General features: G+C 49.1%; 1 long non-coding RNA gene across 4 annotated transcripts; it reads right to left on the reverse strand.

The window, feature by feature from the left end:
- Positions 1–2,868: 2,868 nt before the first annotated feature.
- LOC118544402 (uncharacterized) lies at positions 2,869–19,050 on the reverse strand. Of its 4 annotated transcripts, XR_013446593.1 has the most exons (5): positions 17,453–19,050; positions 16,561–17,231; positions 13,661–13,768; positions 8,675–8,802; positions 2,869–4,589 (listed from the first exon to the last, which is right to left on the reverse strand). It is a non-coding gene; the product is annotated as an uncharacterized LOC118544402 (long non-coding RNA). The 4 variants fall into 4 exon arrangements; XR_013446594.1 differs by lacking the exons at positions 16,561–17,231; positions 17,453–19,050 and adding an exon at positions 14,245–15,913; XR_013446591.1 differs by lacking the exons at positions 16,561–17,231; positions 17,453–19,050 and adding an exon at positions 14,103–15,913.
- Between the last annotated feature and the right edge of the window lie 873 nt (positions 19,051–19,923).

Consider the following 19,923-nt stretch of genomic DNA (forward strand, 5'->3'; position numbering starts at 1 on the left):
AGCTGTTAAACAGAGCCCATCAGTGACAGGAAGCCTGGCCAGCCCAGAGCCAACACGGCTGGTCTAATGAAAAGGCCTTTGGCTGGTAGCACCAGAGGCGACAAGTACAAGCCTCTGGGATGTCTGAGGTGCCTCCTCCATCCCCTTCCTCTGCGGTCTTGGCAACTGCGCTTGGTCCAGCACGAAGAAATGCTGAAGCAGCAGGACAGCTCTGACCCTGAGTTTACAATTGAGAGAGCGCTGGAGAAAGCAGAGCTCTGTCAGTTCCTTCCCAGCCTCCCATCAGGGAGCGAGGCAACAAAGCCGGTGGCGATGCATCCTCACCCATTTTCATAACCATCAAACATTTATGCCGCCCCTCCAGGCCGGGCACTGGGCACGGTGCAAAGCATACAATCCAGGCTCTGCCCTTTGCAAGCTCACGGACCAGAAAGGGGATGAAGTCAGCACACAAGACCCCGGCAGACAGGGAAAGGGAGTCAGAAACGGTCTCATGGGGAGGCAAGGAATCTCCCCTCAAACCAGCAGCGCCCTAGAGCTGGTTGGACCAGACTGTGCTGGGAGCTGGGGCAAGTACATCCTCTCTAGCCTCGGGAGTAAAGGAAGGCATGCAAACAAACACCCCCCAGCCAGTGCTGTATGTGCAGGGACCGCAGTGGGGATGAGTCACAGAAATAGCACAGTGGAGCGTTTGAGCTGGGTTTTTATTTATTTATTTTAAAGATTTTATTTATTTATTTGACAGAGAGACACAGCAAGAGAGGGAACACAAGCAGGGGGAGTGGGAGAGGGAGAAGCAGGCTTCCCGCCGAGCAGGGAGCCCAATGAGGGGCTCAATCCCAGGACCCTGGGACCATGACCCGAGCCGAAGGCAGATGCTTAACGACTGAGCCACCCAGGCACCCCTTGAGCTGGGTTTTTAAATCATAGGATTTCAACAGAGCGGGGAGGAGTGAAAAATCAATGCTCCAGCCAGAGGGAGCGGCCAGGACGTTCAGGGCAAGTCCAGGTTAGGTAAGCCAGAGACCAGACGTGGGAGGGGCTTGAAAGGCCTCAGTGCAGAGGATCAACTTAGGCCCTTAATCCATCAGTCATTTTTAAACATTGTGGTGAAAAGCACGTAACGGGGGCACCTGCGTGGCTCAGTCGGTAAAGCGTTTGCCTTCGGCTCAGGTCATGATCCCAGAGTCCTGGGATGGAGTCTTGGCATCGGGCTCCCTGCTCTGCGGGGAGCCTGCTTCTCCCTCTCCCTCTGCCTGCCGCTCTGCCTACTTGTGCTCTCTCTCTCTGCCAAGTAAATAAATAAAATCTTTTAAAAATATATAAATAAATAAATAAAAATTTAAAAAAAGAAAAGCACGTAATATAAAATTTACCATCCTAACCATTTTTTTTAAAGATTTTTTTTTTTTAAGATTTATTTATTTATTTATTTGACAGAGACACAGCGAGAGAGGGAACACAAGCAGGGGGGTGGGGGAGAGGGAGAAGCAGGTTTCCCGTGGAGCAGGGAGGCCGATGCGGGGCTCGATCCCAGGACCCTGGGATCATGACCTGAGCTGAAGGCAGATGACCAACGACTGAGCCACCCAGGCGCCCCTAAAGATTTTATTTATTTCTCAGAGAGAGAGCGCAGACATGCAGGGGGAGCGGCAGGCAGAGGGAGAAGCAGGCTCCCCGCGGAGCAGGGAGCCCGATGTGGGGCTCAATCCCCGGACCCTGGGATCATGACCTGAGCCCAAGGCAGATGCTTCACCGACTGAGCCACCCAGGCGCCCCATCATCGTAACCATATTTAAGTGTACAGCTCAGTAGTGCTAAGTATATTCATGTTGTTGTGAAACACAGCTCCAGAAATTTTTCCTCTTGAAAATTTGAAACTCTGTACCTAGTAAACAAGAAATCTTCTTTCCTCCCTACCCCCTCCCCAACCCTAGGTCACTTGCATTCTACCTTCTGCCTCTATAAATGTGACTGTTCTAGGTACCTCATTTAAGTGGAATCACATAGAGTTTGCTTTTTTTGTGACTGGCTTAACTTCACTTAACATACTATCTTTAAGATTCATCCACATTGTAACATGTGACAGGATTTCCTTCTTTTTTAAGGCTGAAAAATATTTCATTATAGGTATAGACCACATTTTGTTTACCTATTTGTCTGTTGATAAACACTTGTGTTATTTCCGCCTTTTGGCTATCATGAATAATGCTGCCATGAACATGGGCGTGCAAATATCTCTTTGAGTCCCTGCTTTTAATACTTTGGCGTATATACCCAGAAGCAGGATTGCTGCATCATACAGTAGTTCTAGCTTTAAGTTTTTGAGGAATCACCACAGTGTTTTCCATAGTGGCTGTGCCATTGTGCTTTCCCACCCACAGTGCACGAGGCTTCCGATTTCTCCACATCCTCGCCAGCTTTGTTACTTTCTGTTTTTGATAGTAGACATCCTTGTGTGTCTGAGCATCGTTAGTCATTTCTGAGTAGAGGCATGATGAACCAGAGCTGCCCGTCGGCAGGAAAAAAGTCAAGAGGCAGAAGATGGCCAAGGCTTTGGCAGTGGTCAGACTAAAGGGAGGGACTCCTGTCGAGGTGTGGCGGCAGAAGAAACCAGGGCTACCAAAGAAAAGAAGTAGCCAGACAAAGGGCAGGAGAGGGGATGCCAGAGAGAGGGAGGAGCTAAATGGGACTCGAGTTGCAAGCAAAAAGACTGAGAAAATAGCAATACAGTGAGGAAAAGTGGGAAGTTGGGAGAGGGTGCTGCTTTTGGGGAGGTGCCAAGACGTGAGAGGTGCCTGCAGCTGACAGGTTAGTTGCCGATGCAAGACTGGTGTCCCAAAGAGAGTCCAGGGCTAGACCCAATAATGGCATTCATTCGTACAGCACTTTTATTTACATGAGCCCCTCGATGCTCATGACACCTGGTAAGGTCAGTCCAAGCAGGTGTCATTTCCATCAGCTGAGCGATAAAAAACCAGGAAGTACAAGGGACAAGCCAAGGACACTCGCATGTCAGACAACAATCAGACAAGCTCTGAGTCTGCTTCTGGTCAAGTGGCCTCTTCTTTTCCTGAGCTAAGACTTGCCTAGGCCCGATCAGCGGAAGACACGTTCGCTCATTTGACAAATTTTGAGTGCCAGGTGCTGGAGATTCACTAGTTAATAAAACAGACAGAATAGACATGATCCTGCCATCATGGAGCCTATATTCTTGTAGATGGTGGAACAATCCAGCTGGCCTTTCGGCAGTTTTCTGAGAAGCCCAAAGAATTCCCCAGGAGAAGTGTCCCAAGGCAAATCTGTGTCTTGAAGAGAAAGGTGGTCTGCTCCGTCTGTCACGTTAACTCAAGTTGGACCCACTTGCAGTCTTGACGGACCATACTCAGGACAACAGCAAAGGAGAGCACTACCTAGAATAAGCTCATAAAGTAGTCAGACACAAAGAGTACTTAGAGTTGACTTTTAGGGAAAACATTTCTTTCTCCCTATTGTCTTTCCCTTTTACTTGAAACCCATCAGCCAGAAGTCTGTCTTCCTCACTAAATACCAATAATCCATGTCTACAAAGGAGGTTTCCAGTATACCCATGTTTATAGCAGCATTATTTATAATAGCCAAAAGGTGGAAAGAACCCAAGTTTCCATCAACACTTAATGGATAAACAAAATGTGGTCTATAAGTACAATGGAATATTATTCAACTTTAAAAAGAAAGGAAGGAAATGCTGTCACATGCCACAACACAGATGAACCTTGAAGACATCGTGCTAAGTGAAATAAGCCAGGCACAAAACGACACATATTGTATGATTCCACTATGTACGTATGGAGGATTCCGTGTACCCAGAGTCGTCAAAGTCATAGAGACAGAAAGTAGAACAATACTCCCCAGGGTCTGGGGAGGGAAAGGGGAAACGGGAGTTGTTGTAATGGGTACAGAGTTTCAGCTTTAAGAGAATGACGAGAGATTCCTGGAGATGGGTGGTGGTGTTCGCTGCACAATATTATGAATGTACTCACTGCCACAGAACCATACCCTTAAAATGGTTAGAATCCGTTTTACCCTGCTGCCAGTAGAATAGTCAGTCCATCTTCCCCATCTCGTCCTTGTCATCATCTTTAATCAGAGGGGCTGACTAGACGCTTCTCGGTGTACGATCTAATGTTTCCATGGTAACCACTGTAAGGCAGATAGATGCCTGGTGGGCACGATCTCACCAGCAGATCAACAGGGTTCACCCGACTGGCCTCTCTCCCCTGCGCTCCACTCTGTAAGCTGCTCCACGGAGAGCGAAAAATCGGTGTCACATCGTGTGTCTCTCTGCATCTCACACCATCTTCAGCCACTCTGGGGCTCGGTTCTTTGAGCATTCCAGTCGATAATTTGCTCCCAGCCAGCCACACATGCTCTTCTTCCCACTGCAGAACATCTTCTCCTTCTGCTCCTTCCTCACTCCCCCACCTTGTTCCTTTACTAGCTCTTCCTCCTCCTCAGAATTCTTCAGGGCTCCGATGAGATGCCTCTTCCTCCAGGAAGCCTTCTTGTCCTGAATGCCCAGATGATGTTATATCTTCTGTTTCGTGCTCCTGTGGAAAAAAAAAAAAAAAAAGCCACAGTGAGAGTGAGAAAAATTAGGCAGTGGGAGAGGGGAGTCACCCCAGATGCCTTTTATTTAGACAAAAACCTGTGAACATAATGGACTTTGGATTCAGAAGCCATCGGACTGGAAACCCCAGATGTTCTGCTCACGAGCTGTGGTACCATAAGCAAGCTACTTAAACTACTCCAAGTCCCTTTCCTCTTATGTAAAGCTGGGATCAAATGTCCTAACTTTCCAGGGTGCCGAAAAGGTGAGGGGGGCGGAGAGTGGCATATCCCAACTGTTCTTGTCTTGGGTCACTCCTCACTGGTTAAATGTCCTCGCCAACTCCCAGATTCCCACCTGCCCAGACTCTACTCCCCCTCCAGCCCACTTCTCAGGTTGCGGTTGGAACATCTTTCTAAACTGCACATGTGGGTGCCTGGGTGGTGCAATTGGTTAAGCTTCCGACTCTTGATGTAGGCTCAGGTCATGATCTCAGGGTCATGGGATCGAGCCCCACATCGGGCTCTGTGCTCAGCACAGAGTCTGCTTGGGATTCTCTCTCTCTCTCTCCCTCTGCCCCTCCTCCTGCTCACTCTAAATAAATAAATAAATAAATAAATCTTTTAAAAAAATAAACTGCACATGTGACAACCCTCTGCTTGCCTGTAGTTCTTCTCCATTGACTTCAAGAGAAAATCCACATTCATAGTTGGTCCCTGGTTTCTCTCTCTGGTCCTCCTGTCTCACTACTGCCCCCATGCCCTGAGTTCCAGCCACACCGAGTTCCAGCCTCAGGCTCTTTTGAGGCCCGTGAGTCTTCCCACACATTTCCTCCTTCTTAGGAAAGACCCTCTCCTATCCCGCATTCTGCCTGACCAGGTAGCTTCCCTTCGTCCCCAGGTAGCTTCTGCAGTGAAGCCTCACCTGACCACCACTACTTGCATGCGCAGCCCCATCTTGCGCCCCTGGGGAACCCTACAATTTTCCTGCCCCTTACTTATTGCATTTTTTCTGTGCATTAATTTTGTTTTAATTTTGGCTTTAACAACTTTACTAATGTGCAATTGACATGTAATAAGCTGTACATACACAAGTGTATAACCTGGTAAGTTTTGACCTGTGTAAACACCCATGAAAGAATGACCACAATCAAGATAAAGGATTTATCTATGTTCCCCCCAAATTTCCTGGTCCCCCCTGATAATCTCTTCTTCCTGCCCTCCCTGACCTCTCTCTCATTTGCAGGCAACCACTGATTAACTATCACCATATATTAGTTAACATTTTCTAGAACTTTATATGAATGTAATCATACAGTATATACTCTTTTTTGCCTGGTTTTGCCCAGCACAATTATTTTGAGATTCATCCATGTAGTACCAATGGTTCATTCTTTTTCTTTTATTGTCGAGTAGTATTCTATTGTATGCACATAACACAGTTTGTTTATCCATGTATCTGTTGATGGGCATTTGTATTGTTTCCTGTTTGTATGAACGTATGCTTTCATTTCTCCTAGGTAAATCTGTAGGAGTGCAATGGCTGGATCATGTAACAGGATATATGTCTAACTTCTTTTTTAAAGATTTCATTTATTGGGGCGCCTGGGTGGCTCAGTCTTTAGATGTCTGCCTTTGGCTCAGGTCATGATCCTGGGGTCCTGGGGTCAAGCCCCATATCAGGCTCCCTGCTCCTCGGGAAGCCTGCTTCTCCTTCTCCCACTCCCCCTGCTTGTGTTCCCTCTCTCACTGTGTCTCTCTCTGTCAAATAAATAAATAAAATCTTAAAAAAAAAGATTTCATTTATTTATTTGACAGAGAGATAGAGAGAGAGCAGAAGTAGGCAGAGTGGCAGGCAGAGGGCGAGGGAGAAGCAGGCTGCCTGCTGAGCAGGGAGCCTGACACAGGACTCAATCCCAGACCCTGGGATCATGACCTGAGTTGAAGGCAGACGCTCAACTGACTGAGCCACCCAGGCGCCCCTACGTCTTTTTATTTTTAATTTTTTAAAATTTATTTTTATTTATTTTTATTTTTTTTACTTCTAACTTTTTAAAACAAACTGCCAAACCGTTTTCCAAAGTGGTTGCACCATTTCACATTCTCACCACGAGTGTATGAGAGTTCCATTTGCTCTCCATCCACGTCAACACTGGGTATGGTCAATCTCTTCAATTTTAACCACTTTGGTGTGTCATGTTGTATTATTCTGGTTTTAAGTTATATTTTCCTAATGACTAATGATGTTGAGCCTCTTTTCACACGCTTATCTGTTACCCATACATCTTGGTTACTGATGTGTCTGTTCAAAAAGTTTTTAAAAGAAAACAAACTGTAAAAGCTAAGCCTGTTAGGTAAATTTTTTTCCATGAATTTAATTTCTATGTTTTATTCCACTATCTAAAGTTATCATTTTTTCACACTGGAAAAAATTGTGGTAAAACATACACAACATAAAACTGACATTTTCACTGTTTTTAACTGTACGGTTCAGTGGTACTAAGTACACAGTCATTATCATGCAATGGTCACCACCACCCATCTTCAGAAATTTTGTCATCATTCCAAATTGAAACTCTGGATCCAGTAAGCACTAACTCCCCACTCCTCCCCCCACCCCAGCCCCTGGCAACCACCATTCTACTTTGTGTCTCTCTGAATTTGGCCACTCTAGGTACAGTATCTGTTCTTTGGTGACTGGCTTATTTCACTCAGTACAATGTCCTCAAGGTTTGTCCATGTTGCAGGCTGTGTCAGAATTTTCTTCCTTCTTTACAGCTGAATAATATTCTTTTGTATGTATATACATTTTGTTTACCCACTATCCATCAGTGGACACTTGGGTGGCTATTGTCAATAATACTGTTACAAACATGGGTGTACAGATATCTGAATCCGCTATTAATTGCATTTTTTATTTTACAGTATATTTTTTTAACCAAGTGCATTTTTTTAAAGATTTATTTATTTATTTGAGAGAGAGAGGGAGCGAGCGAGTGAGCATGAGGGGGAGGAGGGGCAGAGGGAAAGAATCTTCCAGCAGACTCCCCAGTGGAACAGGGAGCCCAGCGCAGAGCTCAATTTCATGACCCATAAGGTCATGACCTGAGCCAAAACCAAGAGTCGGACGCTTAACCAACTGAGCCACTCTGGTGCCCCTAATCACTTGCATTTTAATGGTTGCATCCCATTGCCTACCACAGGGCCTGACAAATAGCGAGCATTTAATAAGTATATGTGAAATTAATAGCTGAATGAGTGAGTGAGTGAGTGAGTGAGTGAGTGAGTGAATAGATGAGTGATTCCCACGCTGGACGCCAGCTCACGCACAGCTACAACATTCGTCCTGTAGGTGTCAGTCACGGCGTCCTAACGTCAGGCTGCTGCGTCTGTGAAGAAACTGATCTCTGAATCCCTTCCAAGAGGTGAAGAAAACACTTTGCCTGATTTGGTTTGTCACCCTCACCACCACTGTTGCCCCAAGGGAGGCCCAGCTGCCTGAAGTCTCTGCGTTGGTCCCAGGCTACTAACTCAGGGGGAGGCCTAGCTGTGGCTACTCCGAGACGAGCCCTCTCCTCTGCGACATCTCGGGAACCACTCACCGCATTCCTTCCCGTGAGATCACAACAATATCAACAGCTCACATATTTGTGTGCTTACTCTGTGTCAGGTGCCCCAGAAGCAGCGTCTCATTTAAAGGATTAATAACCCCGAATTAGGCACTGTAAGATTCCTCACTTTATAAAACAAACAAAAAGGCACAGAGAAGTTTAATGAACTTGCCCATGGTCATGTAGCTGCGAAATGGAAGAGCCAGGATCCGAATCCAGGTGCTCTTCCCCAGAACCTACCAGGCAGAAGGAAAAAAAACACAACCAACCACTCAGGCTGAAAGCAGTTTTCAATTAGTTATGTTGAAATTAACCAGAGTCATCCTAAAATAATTTTTTTCTAAGTTTGAATAATATTTATTGACTATATTTTGGAAAACACATTAAAAAACTTTAAGTCACATAAGCCCACCAAAAAAAGATCATCACTCTCAACACATTAACATGTTTCCTCCCAGTGTTTTCTCCTTACTTACGTATTTTAATTCAGATGACATTAATGAGTGTCTCCATTCTCTTGAGAAAGAGGCATTAGTCGTCTCTTGATGCATCTGCCATTCGTACCCGCTCCCCCGCCTTCTCTCTGTGCGTCTCTAATGTGTCCCTGCCAAATGACGCAGTACAAAATGAAAATGTTAATGTATAGTAACAATGATGGCAGTTGACAGTGAGTGGCCACCAAGAGCCAGGCCCTGTGCTGAGGAGGCACCTCACATACGTTATCTCCTGTGGTTCTTGCGGCAACCATATTAGGTGGGAGCCATTATTTTTTATTGTTATGTTAATCATCATACATTCCATCATTAGTTTTTGATGTAGCGTTCCATGATTCACTGTTTGCGTATAACACCCAGTGCTCCATGCAGAACGTGCCCTCTTTAATACCCATCACCAGGCTAACCCATCCCCCCACCCCCCTCCCCTCTAGAACCCTCAGTTTGTTTTTCAGAGTCCATCGTCTCTCATGGTTCATCTCGGTGGGAGCCATTATTCTTCTCATTTTACTGATGAGGAATCCGAGACTTAACATTTAACATGTGGCTCTTCCTCTTTCCTTCCTTTCCTGAAGAACTCAGTCCTAACACCACTGTGTCCACACACGGGGTGGTAAGGGGTCGAGACTGGGGTGTCAGAGCCCCCACCTTACCCCAAGCGGTTGAAGAACATGTCTGCATGTCTGCATGAAGGTAAAAGGGCTTCTTGGTATAGGGGGGGACTCAGTGTGGGGTATGAGGCCCTGAACAGGGTGAAGAGAGCCAACGGTGGTGTGGGAGGGTGCCCCTGTGGGGGGGGGGGCGGGTGTGGCAGAACCTGAGCAGATGGAAGATGGAGTCCTCATGGGCAGCATGGGGTATGAGATCCTGAGCAGGGTGAGGGAGGGGACTGCGAGTGGGAGTGGGGTGCGGAGCCCAAGCTGGGGGAGGACGGCATCCTCATGCGGGAGGGATACAGTGACAATGGGAGACTGATTATGGGAAGGGGAGCAATCAATAGGTAGTCATATGACACAGAACGTAAGCCAGATGTGCCTCTGTTGAAGAGTCACAACTAAGTAAAGGGAGGGAACTGGAATGAATCCTGTGGTGCTAGACGGGCATTGAGCTCTTGGTGTGAGGTCACTGTGTTCAACAGTCCAGCAGACGTAGAAATAAATACATACGTATAGATATAAATATATGAATGTATCTTCACGGATCTCCCTAGCTCTGTCCACTGAGAGGGCCTGGAAGCCACAGCACCCCAACTGTAACAAGCGCACCCTAACCTTGGTTTCTGAGTTCGTTCTCTGCTATAAAGAACCAGTGCTACTGGGACAAATGGCCAAGAGAGGACTAGAATATTCGTTGGCTATTCGTATAAGGACGTGCTCAAAGATGGACAGGGACATCTCAAAAGGACATAGGAACCAGCTCAGAGAGGCTTCCACTGGCCCAGCAGAGGACAATTTGAATATTAAAATAAAAAAACCCAAACTGTAGTAATGGACTACAGCCTACTGAACAACACAGGAACCCATGATTCCATACTCATGTAAATAAATAAATGAACTGAAGTCTCACGAAGAACAGGTTTCAAAGGACCTCCCCACAAAATAAGTAATAACTGCAATAGAAAAAGAAACTTGACAGTGGAGAGAGGTTGGCAGGAACCATCTTAATCAAATGGCAAAAGCAATCATTCCAGTAACAGGTAAAATTGAAATCAGGAGCAGCCTGAGAGGTCAAAGTGAAAACAACACAGTCACTTGTACGATGTTCTGCCAAGGATCCACAGCCTGAATCCAATGAAGAGGAAACACTAGACAAACCCAAACTGAGGACATTCCACAAGACAACTGACGTGTAATCCACACACGTTTTAAGCTTCTGCAGGTCCAGGCTGAAAAGCAGTTCCACGGAGAGTCAAATGCAACGTGTGACCCCGGGTTAGATCCTTTGCTGTAAACAACATTACTGGCACAAAGGATAACTCTCCAGCCTAAAGATTGGACGGTAATAAATTTCCTGACTTTGATGGCTGTGTCCCACACAAGTGTAAGGTTTTTATTTGTGGGAAGGACATGCCAAGGCATGGAGCATGATGCAGCACAGCAACTTATTCTCAAAGGCTCAGCGGAGAAAAAAATGAATTTTTGTTTTACTTGCAACATTTCTGTAGGATCTTTTTTTTCTTTTTAAGATGAATTAATATATCCAAGGTCACCTAACTAGTTAGAGGCAGGATTCAAATCCAGGTCTAGAAACCAAGTTCTCCAGGGGCACCTGGGTGGCTCAGTCGTTAAGCGTCTGCCTTCGGCTCAGGTCATGATCCCAGGGTCCTGGGATCGAGTCCCGCATTGGGCTCCCTGCTCAGTGGGAAGCCTGCTTCTCCCTCTCCCACTCCCTCTGCTTGTGTTCCCTCTCACTGTCTCTCTTTGTCAAATAAGTAAATAATCTTAAAAAAAAAAAAATAGAAACCAAGTTCTCCAGCTCTAAATTGTTCATTCACTCCTCTGTAAGACAGTTCCTTCTGGCGTGGGGAGGTGGCCTGGGGGTGGAAGCCCCATTCAGCTGGCTCTTGTGTCTTTTGAAATGTCCCCATCGATCTTTGAGCACTTCCTTATAATAACAGAATATTGGGGCGCCTGGGTGGCTCAGTCGGTTAAGCCTTCAGCTCAGGTCATGATCCCGGGGTCCCGGGATCAAGCCCTGCATCAGGCTCAGTGGGGAGTCTGCTTGTCCCTCTCTCTCTGCCTCCCCCACCACTCATGCTGGTGCGCACTCTCTCTCTCTCTCAAATAAAATCTAAAAAAAATAATAATAGAATATTATAGGTCCCTTTTGTCCTCTCTCGCTCCGGCCACTTGCCCTAGGAGCAGTGGCTCCTCTCGGCAGAGGTGGGGGAAGGCGCCGCTCATCACAAACTCTAGAGCAACAACAGAAGCGACCCCTGGATGTCACATACTCAACAGTGCCCCCCGCGTATTCGTTTCTAGGCCCAGCTTTCTCGTTCGCCTTCAGCCCCCACGCGCCCAGCGCTGGGCTGGATACTAAATGTGAAAGCCCATAGTACTCTCCGTGTGGTGGCCCGTGTGAGCATGCAACATAGCAGAAGCAAGAGCGGAAGGGCCACGTGTACGTGGAACAGGAACACGGCCAGGCCCTTTCGCCCCTGGTTGGCTTGCCCCAGGCGCCACTCAGCCCAGGGCCCTGCGCGCTGCAGGCGGTCAGCGTCGGCACAGGTGTTTCCAACCGGTGAACCTTCTAAACTTCTCAAGGTCCACTCAGTCACTGAGACTGATGGCATTATTTCCTTTGCTTCTTGAGCCAGGGAGGGCACACTTCTTGGCACTCGGCAGTATTTATTCGAGAGAGATCGAGCATGAGTGGGGTTGGGGCAGAGGGAGAGGGAGAAGCAGACCCCTGCTGAGCAGGGAGCCCGACGCAGGGCTCCATCCCAGGACCCCGGGATCATGACCTGAGCTGAAGGCAGACGCTTCACCGACTGAGTCACCCAGGCGCCCCGGCCCTTGGCGGTATCACAGCTTCCTGGGCTGCTCCAGATCTTACTCCAGAGGTAGCTGAGCTGCGTCTGGGCCGCTAGAAGGATCTGGCCTCTTCCCACCTGAGGGCTAAGGCCAGACGGGCCCAGGCCCAGAAGGCTGCAGACACAGGGAAGGACCAATGATGCGGGGGCCCTGCAGTGACAACGAGGGGTCGCGCCTGCTCAGAAGGGCCCTCTCCACCACCGAGGGGGCTTGGAAGCACACAGCTGCACCTAACAACTTCACTTTCTGATGCTCAGTAAGCATCAGATGAGATGAGAGACCATGGGTTTTTTTCATCCTGAAAAGCCTCGAGCAACCATTTAAACACATAGCTCTTCTGGATTTTCTATTAGGATTTTCTATTAGAGGGAAATTCTTAACATCCACAAAGACACTTGTTGAACCTGTGCCCCTTGTGGGTGGAAAGCCGGAAGGTAAACTCGACTGTCTGAACGAAAGTGGTCCTAGTCTGACACAGAGACCACAGGACGGCACCCACCAGTTGCTCACTTTTCCTCTGGAACACGTGGGCACCAGACCGCTCCAGGTGGGCATCGGCAGCCCCTCTCTCAGCTCTCTTCCTTTCCTCATCCCCTGTGGAGCCTCCCTCTCCCCACACAATCCAGCCAGAATCACGAGGCTCCGGCTCAGGCGGCAGTGGAGGGGATGCGGGTCTGGTGAGCTAAGAGGGCGGGGGTGCAGAGGGGTGTCATGTCCAGGCAAATAGGCCCTCCCGGGCTGTGGCACAGGACATTTCTAAAAGACCTGCCTCTCTTGATGAGGTAGTATGGTTTTAAAAACAGCCACAACCATCCCTCCCACCCCGCATGCCTTTTTGCAGTGTAACTCTCGCCACTCCTCCTATCAGGAGATGGGGTCCACGTCCCTCCCAGAGTCCTGGCTGGCCCTGTGATTTTTTTAGTCAATAGAATGCAGAAGTGACACCGAGTGACTCCAAGGCCTTGGCAAGAAAGGTCTCTCAGAACCAAGCAGCCATGCTGTTAAGAATTGGCCTGGCCACGGAAAGGATGAGGGGCTCCATGGAGAACTGAGGCGCGCCAGCTGAGGGCCAGCACTGACTGCAGCCTCGTGAGGGAGGCCATCTTGGTCCCAAGCCGATGGGCTCCCCTCCAACTGCAGCCAGCCAAGCAACCCCAGGCAAGAATGGGCAGCAAAAGCGCCTGCCTGAGCCCAGCCTGGCTGGCAGGTTCATGAGCAAACAAACGGTTGGTTTTAAGTCACTAAGTTTTGAGGGTAGGAGGCTGTTACACTGGAAAGATAATGAAAACGCTGCCAAAGCTGAGTGCTTTTCCTAGCAAGGCCCTGGCGTGTTCGTGTACCCCTTTCCTCCATCTTACCAAGAACCTGCCTCATCTTCGTAGCTGCGCATGGCTCAGAGCCCCAGGACGGGGAGAAGGAAATGAATACAACCTACCAGTTATACCAGGAAGTATTTAGTGAGAGCCTGAAACACATTCAGCATCACTTTCGGTGCCGCAGGAATACGAAGACATATCTGGGAGCCTCTCTGCCACCGGGAAACCTACACTCCAGATGAAAAATTAAAATTCATAAACACAAAACAATGGCAGGCACCTCACGATCGCATATAAGTGTGTGAAGGGCCTCTGAATATCAGTTCCCAGAGCCAGGCTGGAGCTGTCAGGGAAGGACAGAAGATGGTGGAGCTGGCCCTAGCCCTTGAGGATGGGAAGGACTGACCGAGATGGGAGAGAATATTCTGGGTGTGTATGTGAGGGTATTTAATTATAGGTAAAAAGATGTAAATGAGCTTGCTGAGGAGAGGGGCAGCATAATGCTGAGAGGACAAAGGGGCAGGAAGACAACAGCCAGGCCAGAATGAAGAGGGGTCTCACCAGCCAATGCTGTCGCTAGGGCTCACTGGGATGTTTCAGTGACATTTAAAAGCTGACATCAGCAAAGCCCGCTCGGCATGGCATTCTGTAAAGCCCTAAGGAAGAGCTCCAAGAATGAGCCTTTTGTCAGAGCAGGGCCCACCTGGAGAAGGAAACGAGGCAGGGGCCAGGTTCCGGAGGGTTCGGGGAACTGTTGTCCTCAGGCAGGAAGAAGGTGTGCACCTGTTCGCATTTAATGTGGCTCAGCCCTGACTATGCCATCGATCAAACTACTTCCTAAATCAGAGTCCACATTTGTTACAAAGGGAAGCTTCCCCTGTCCTGGCCAGCATCCAGGCATTCACACAGCCATGCTCTGCCCCTGGGAAGAGGACACTGGGAACCCCAGTGTCATGATGTCTCTCTCCACCAAATCTGCTACACCTCTAGCCTTCCTCCTCCCCTCCCTTTGGGGGGGGGGGTTGTACCACCGTCCCCACCAGGCTTCTCCTGGCTCCTCCGTGTTGCCTCAGCCACGCCAGGGCCCTGAACTCACTGGAAGGCTGCACCCACACCATCCCTCAAAAATGACAGTCCCATCCACCAACCATCTTAAGGTGAGAGGAGCCATTTAAGACCGTTCCTACCCTAAGGGAAGCTATATGGCCAGTATCCTTGCTCCTAATTTATAGGTGGTGATACTGAGTCATGGAAATGATTTACCAGGGCATTCTCAACACTCCAGTGACTCATCAGGGTCAAAATCCCACATAGCCCAACCCACAAGTTGTGTGACTTCGGGCACGTATCTCCTCCGCTCTGTGCTCTATCACCAACAGCGCGGCCTGGCTGGTGCCTGAGGCTTTGCCCAGGGCTCTGCTGCCGCAGTACCAGGGTCCCACCTCTCAGACCCTGTTAGAGCTCTACCATTAAAGCTAGAACCCCAAACCCAACACAGAGCTGCAAATCAAGGAATTCTGGCTGACGATAACCTGGGTGGTTGCGTGTACCTTTGAGAGAGGGAATGTCATCAAATGTGTGTCTTTGTGTGTGTGTCCATGCTGATGCGGTGGGTTCAGTAAGTTCCCCCTGTTGTGATGTGTAAGAATTCTTAAAAAGAATAAACAAGTTGAGACCCTGGCCTTAATGCAGACCCAGTCTCTAAGGGGATGTGCATTCCAGAAACAGATGGCCAGCTAGGCCAGGCACCTATTCTGGAGGACTCTTAGCGATTCTGTTGGACTCTGGCTCTTAGCTGTGTTCCCAGGGTCCACAGAAGCTTCACAAGCTGCCTTCCTTCTCCTTCCAGAAGGGAAAGGGCTAAGTTTATTAAGCTATGCGATGCTGGGAAAGGCACAACAATTTCATGTGCATGTCTTACAAATCCTCCCAACAGCGAGCTATTGTCCCACCTACTCACAAGGACACCGAGGACACCATGGCTCACAAAGGCTACCTTTGCCAGGTCACACTGCCGAGTGTGGGGGCGTCACCTTGCACCAGGCAGGCTCTGCAGGGCACTGGACTGACCTGGAACCTCCGGCTCCCCTCCCACTCCTCCAGTCCTTGACCCCAGCAAGCCATGTTCCTGCCTCCATCACATCTCTCCCTCGGCCTGGGGCACCCACCTCTCCACCAGCCAGATCGCCCCCAAGGCCCACGCCTCCTCCGCCCTGGAGCTTACACATCTCATGATCAGACCCCCTTCAATGACCCCTTATAGCTGCCCCTCTCTCGGGGTCCTCCTGGTTGCCTGTAAGCCAGTCCCCATCCCACTCACCCGCACCGCACCAGGCACACACTAGATCCCGCTAGGGGTCGCTGAGTGCCCCCCACCCCTCCGCCCGGCCAGCAAGCACCAAGGGACACGACCCCGACGTCCCCCCCCCCGCCTCGGGCGCGGGGTCCAGCAGCCGAGGAAGGGAAGGGCGGCGGCTGGAGAACAGCCTGGGAAGCACTGAAATGCCCAGAAACGTGCTGTGACCGGAAACCTCCTGGGCGTGGCGACAGTGCGAGAGCCAAGGCTCAGCGGGTGCGGGTACGCCCGTCGCGGGCCCTAGGCGGCCCTGGACCGACCCCTCCCGCGCCGCCGGCCCCGCCCCTTCCCCTGATGGACCAGCAATGATTCTCCAGGGCCACTGTCTTCCGCGGGAAGGGGGACGCGGCCATGGGGCCTGAGACCAGGCCTCCGCCCGGCGGCGCAAAAACCGCTCTCGCCCTCGTCCCCTCCCACCTCCCTCCTCAACCCAGCCCCCCGTCCCAGCCCCCAGTCCCACCCTAGCCTGTCCCCCTCCCCGCCCCCGCCCCTTTCCTCTCCGGCTCCGCCTCCCTCCGCCCCTCCCCCTCCTCTCCCTCCCTCCCTGCCCCCCTGGTCCCACCCCGCCCCTCTGCGCCTCCGCGCCCTTCCCGTCCCTCCCCGTCCCCCCCCGCGCACCCCGCGGCGCAGTCTCCCGGCGCCGCGCGTCACCGCTCGGCCCACCTCCTCCGCAGCCAATCAGTGCTCTCCTCCGCATCCGGTCCGTGCTCCCGGGGGAAACCTGTGGCCCCAGACGCGGAATCCGGGACAGCGTGTGCAGTCAGCGTGCACGAGTGCGGCTCCGGTGCAGAAGAAACCAGACGATGGGAGGGTGGGGGCCATGAGGGGCGCGCCGCCAATCATTTGGCTGTAGTCGTGGCGCTGCCACTGTCGCGTGTGTTACCTTTAGCACCTTATGACTTACAAAATGCTTTTCTATGAATGATCTCACTTGGGCCTCAAAACAACCCAGGGAGGCTGGCGGGGAGGAGATGAAAACTGGGAGAGGTAGAGGAATTCGCCCCAGGTCCCAGACTGGGCGGCGGGGCTCGCTTGGGTCAGAGGCCGGCCCAGGCCGCGCTCCACCGCCCTTCTGCTCGGAAACCGAGGACAAGTTGAAGCCCGGGTGATTGTCTCGGTCAGCCCCGATCTCGGGCTGAGATCCACTTGCGTGGTTTACTCTTTTAAGAGTGTCGACGGTTGGGGCTTGGAAAAACGGGAAGATGATGGGGAGAGGGGCGGAGTTTACGGAAGACGTTTAGATTGAGGAAGCCAAGAGAAAGGAGTAAATTCAGAGGGTTACTTTGCGGTTTCTTCTGCTACAAGCCTGACTAATGTGAGGGGAGAAGTTGCATCTGAAAAGGAAAGCCAAAGAAAAAAAAGAAAAAGAAAAGCTTTAGACAGAATGGCAGAAACTCTAGGCAAATAACGCTTTATTTGTGAGTGCCCCCAAGTAAGCACCGGGCAGGGGGCCTGGCGCATCTAGGGGCCTGGCTAATTGGCGCCCGCTCAAATTACAGCGTTGGAACAAGCGCCCCAACACACCCAAAGCAGAGAGCCTGGAATAAAGACTTACTGAGGGTGAGTCCGGTGCAAGCGGATGCTGCTTCGCCAGCTCCCAGTTCGCCTGGGGCCTTACCATTAGCTGCAGCTTCTTCCTCCAGGTATCTGCGGAGCTCACCGCTGGTACCCCAAGGACTCCTTCCCAGTGAGGCCTCCCTGACCCCTGATGTAGGAAAGGTTGGAGTTTGGAGCCAATGGCAAAGAAAGAATTCTTGAGACATCTTTGGCGCAAAAAGGTGCTTTAATTAAAGCAGCGGGGACAGGACCTGTGGGCAGAAAGCACTGGGGTCAGGAAGAGTAGCCTGTTAAATACTTTCAAGTTGGGAGGGGGTTAGGGATAGGGTAAGTCTCTAAGAACTTTTGGAAGCAAGGTTTCCAGGGCCTTGAGGGGGCTAGCTAGTGTTGGGAAAAGGTCATTTATTGCTGTCTAATAAAACCTGAGTCATGAGACCCTTCATATGTGTATCAGTGGGCCATTTGCTTGGAAGATGATTGCCAACACGTATCTTGGGGGGAGGGTAGAGATAAAGGAAGTTTCCAAAGGAACTTTTATATGTTAAAGAAGACTTACAGGATCCTGGGGGTGTCGGGGTAATGTTAAGCTAAGATTGCCTTTTGCCCTTAGCAAAGTATTAACATCGAGGCAGTTGAGTCCCTAGAGAAATGTCACTCTGCTTGTGTCAAGGACTTGTCAATGGGCTGTAGGTGGTAAGGAAATTTAATTTCTCTCTTGCCCCTCTGTTTCCCACATGAACCCCTTCCCTGCCTAATTTTCCTAAAACCCTAGCATGCAGCAGGGGCTAGGCAGTGCTTCTCAAACCTGAAGGCGCCTGTGACTCATCTGGGCATCCTACCACAGGTGTACACTCAGCTGGCTCAGGGTGGGTCCCCGCGTTTCTAACAGGTTCCCACATCGTGGTGCGGCTGCCCTTCTGCCCGGGAATCTGTGGAGGACACTTTAAATAGAAAAGATCAAAAACACTGTACTATATTTTCATACTGATCTTTTTTTACTTCCTTCCTCCCTGCACAAGAAGGTAAGTTCAGAAGGGTAAAGATTTGGTCTATTTTGTTCCCTGCTAGGTCCCCAACACCTACAAGGGCTCCTGGCACACAGTTGAGGCAGTGAAGGAGTAAATGAAAGACAAGCCAAGAAAGAAAGCAGAGGGATAAATGTGTCATACCAAGTAGAATTCAAGGGGAAAAGTGTAAATGAAACAAAGGTTTATTTGGCATTTATAAAAAAAAAAAAGGAAGAAATAACAGCCACAAACCCTTAGGTCTTGAATAGTATGATGTCAACTTATTTAAAGTAAAAACTGTCCAAGGAACAAGAAAAATGCAAATATCACATTGATTTTAGAAACTTTAACTCCTTCTCTCTTGGTCACATCTCATAGGCAGAAGGTGACATGGAAGACTTGTAGAGAGAAACTAACTTAATTTTAGGGCTCTGTATTTACTTTTTTATTGTGGTAAAATATACATAGCGTAAAATTTAGCATTTTAGCCATTTTTAAATGTAGGGTTCAGAGACATTAAGTATGTTTGCATTGTTGTGTAACCATCAGCACCATCGATCTCCAGAACTTTCCATCTTCCCAAACTGAAACTCTGTCCCCATTCCCCCTCCCCCCAGCCCGAGGCAACCCCCATCCTAATTTCTGTCTCTGAATTTGACCTCTCAGGGTACCTCATACAGTATTTTTCCTTTTGTAACTGGCCTATCTCACCTGGCACGATGTTCCCAAGGCTCATCTATTCTGTGGCCTGTGTCAAAACCTCCTTCCTTTTTAAGGCTAAATAGTATTCCATTTTATGTACATACCACATTTTATTTATCTGTTCATCTGTTGATGGCCTGGGGTTGTTTCTACCTTTTGGCTATAGTGAATAACACTGCTATGATCATGGGTGTACAAATATTCAAGTTCCTGCTTTCAGTTCCTCTGAATATACACCCGGAGGTAGGATGGCTGAATTATTTGGACCATTCCTTGTTTAATTTTTTGAGAATTTTCCACAGCAGCTGTACCATTTTTATATCCCCACCAGCAAAGCACAAGGATTCCAATTTGTGTACATCCTTATCTACACTTGTTACTTTTTTTTTTATAATAGCTGTCCTATTGGGTGCCAAGTGTTATTAGAGTTTTGATTTGCATTTCGCTAGTGCTTAGCGATGCTGAGCATCTTTTCATGTGCTTATTGGCCATTTGGATATCTTCTGTGGAGAAATATCTATTCAAGTTCTTTGCCCATTTTTGAATTGGATCATTTGGTTTTTGTTGTTGAGTTGTAAGAGTTTATTATGTATTCCAGATATGAATCAGTTATCAGATATATGATTTACAAATATTTTCTCCTATTTTATAGGTTGCCTTTTCATTCTGTTGGTATTACTGTGGTAATTCTGTTGGTTTTGTACTTTCGAAGTACAAAAGTGTTTGTTTTTTTTAAAGATTATTTATTTGAGAGAGAAGG

This window comes from Halichoerus grypus, chromosome 3 (genome assembly GCF_964656455.1).
Source record: "Halichoerus grypus chromosome 3, mHalGry1.hap1.1, whole genome shotgun sequence".
Taxonomy (NCBI): Eukaryota; Metazoa; Chordata; class Mammalia; order Carnivora; family Phocidae; genus Halichoerus; species Halichoerus grypus.